Source organism: Orycteropus afer, unplaced genomic scaffold, assembly GCF_000298275.1.
Source record: "Orycteropus afer afer isolate SDZICR_OR568_19922 unplaced genomic scaffold, OryAfe1.0 scaffold00013, whole genome shotgun sequence".
In the NCBI taxonomy this organism is placed as follows: Eukaryota; Metazoa; Chordata; class Mammalia; order Tubulidentata; family Orycteropodidae; genus Orycteropus; species Orycteropus afer.
Genome location: NW_006921600.1, coordinates 13,201,977 through 13,204,540, shown reverse-complemented (window position 1 = coordinate 13,204,540; position 2,564 = coordinate 13,201,977).

Sequence of the window (2,564 nt, the reverse complement as noted above, 5' to 3'; positions counted from 1 at the left end):
TATGAAGGAATTGGTGGTAAATTTTTTTATCTATTTATTTTATTATTTTTTATTGTGCTTTAGGTGCAAGTTTACAGAGCAGAGTTTGTTTTACATTCAACATTACATGTACATTTAGTTTCACTCCCCATTTACCATCCCCAACCCGAACCCCAGTCCAAGGTGGTAAATCTTCATGGAAGTAGATTGCCTAGTCTTCCTTCTGGGAGTGGCTGGTGTGTTTGAACTGCCAGCCTTCTGGTTAGCAGTCAAATGCCTTAGGCACTATGCCACTAGAGCTCCTTAGAGATTGGTTAGAGAACCAGAAAGTACAGTTTTCCTGGGGCCAAGAGAACAGGGAGTTTCAATAAGGAAGTGTCTAATGTCACATGAGGAGTGGTAGGCAAAGACTAGTTGGGAAATTGATGATGTGATTACATTTAGATATTAAACTAATATAATATGCTTTTTCCCACTACTCTGAGCCCATGTGCACACCACTGACACCCAGCTAGATTCCTGGGTGGAGTATAGGTAGAATGGGAGGTTGGTGAAGTGCTATTCCCCAAGGCTGCAAGGAGGTACCTATGGGGCTCTGCGGAGGGGCACAGATCTGCAGGGTGCATCTGGAAGGAGCGGTTCCATTTGGAACTGCTCTATAGCCAGGCATGGAAAGGGTGTGTGTGGCTGCTGGTAGTGTTACTGGGCTGGAGATGGTGAGCTGGGGTGGGGGCAGAAGCCAGGCCCACCGTGACTTATCTGTGTATGGTAAATTCTCAGTAGCAGAAGAATTTTCAAAAAATGGGACTTCCGTAAGATGGAGGAATTGGTAGACAAACAATACAAACCCTCTTCAACAAAAAAAAGAAAAACCAATTGACAGAGATACGGAAGATAATCCTTGAACCCTGAGCTTTGAAAGGAACTATACAGAAGTGGCTTAGGCACCAACTAGTGGAAAAACCTGAACGAAAACAGTGAGTACAGAGATGGTCGGAGCTGCAGACTGTCAGCTACTCTGATGAGACCAACAGCCTGAGTATTTCAAAATGGTGTTGGGATCTGAGAATTGACCTAAAAATCAGTCCTGGTCACCAAGAGCTGCAGGGACAACTGCTCTGGTGGCCTATGACTAGGAAGGGAAACAACATGGGGAGACAACCTGAGCTGTGGACTTTCTGCTGTCCAGAGGGCACAGCCAGTTTGATTGTTTACAAGGGGCAGCCATTTTGGATAATTAAAGTGACAGAGGGCACAACCATTTTGAATGTTTACTAGCAGCGGCCATTCTGGATATTTAAAGTGACCGAGGGAGCAGCCATTTTGAATGTTTACAAGTGGCAACCATTTTGGATTTTAAAGTGATAGCATTCTCATTCAGATTCCAGGGACCTAAGAACAGGCTCTGTTTGCAGGGTCGGCAAGGACATACGAGAGGCTGACAAAGGAAAGGAGACAGGTGTATAAGTGCTGTCAACTAGTGAATAGAGGAGCACAGCAGAGTACCCTGCCTGTATAGATAACATACAAACAACACAAAGAAAATGAAAATTGTGGGCAAGTCACTACAACATATAATCACCAATTACATATAAACACAAAAACGTCACAATGCCATGGAGACAACAGAGCATCATAGTCCACACAAAGAAGCAAGATAAAGCAGAAAAAACAAGGGACCAGGATATAGACCCAAAACACATCCCTGAGGAAGATGCAGCAGCATTGGAACTCTCTGATAAGGCATTCAAAAGAATTATATTTAGGTATCTTCAAAGGATTGAGAGGCAGACCAAGGAAAACACAGACAAAACCCTAGAAGAATTCTGGAAGATGATACAAGAACAAAATGACATGATAAATAAAAATTTGAAATGATTCTAAATCTACAGATAGAAATCCAGAAGATTAAAACTAAATTGTCGGAAATAGATAACACACGAAAAGGGCAGAGGAGTAGAACTGATGCAATGGAAGACAGAATTAATGAGATTGAAGACAAATAACCTGAATACTTCTTTGGAAAGGGAACAGCCAGAAAAAAGATCAAAACAAAATGAAGAAAACCTAAGGTTCATGTGGGATACCATCAAAAGGAATAACCTATATGTCATTGGAATTCCAGAACAGGAAGAGAAAAATGAAACCAGTGAGAAAAGTGTCCAAGATTTGTTGGAGAAGAACTTCCCTGAGATATGAAAGATGAGAATATATCCATTCAGGAAGTCCAACGAACCCCAAACAGGATAGACCCCAAAAGAAAAACACCAAGATATATCATCAAACTCACCAAAACCAAAGACAAAGAAAGAATCATGAGAGCAGCATGGGAAAAATGAAAAGTTACCTACAAGGGGCATGAGTAAGACTAAGCTTGGATTTCTCAACAGAAACCATGCAGGCAAGAAGACAGTGGGATGGTATATATAAAACATTGAAAGAGAAAAATTTCCAACCAAGAATTAGGTACCCAGCAAAATTGTCCCTCAAACATGATGGTGAAATTAGGACATTTCCAGATAAGCAGAAATTAAGGGAATTTGTTAAAACCAGACCAACCTTGCAAGAGATGCTAAAGGGAGCCT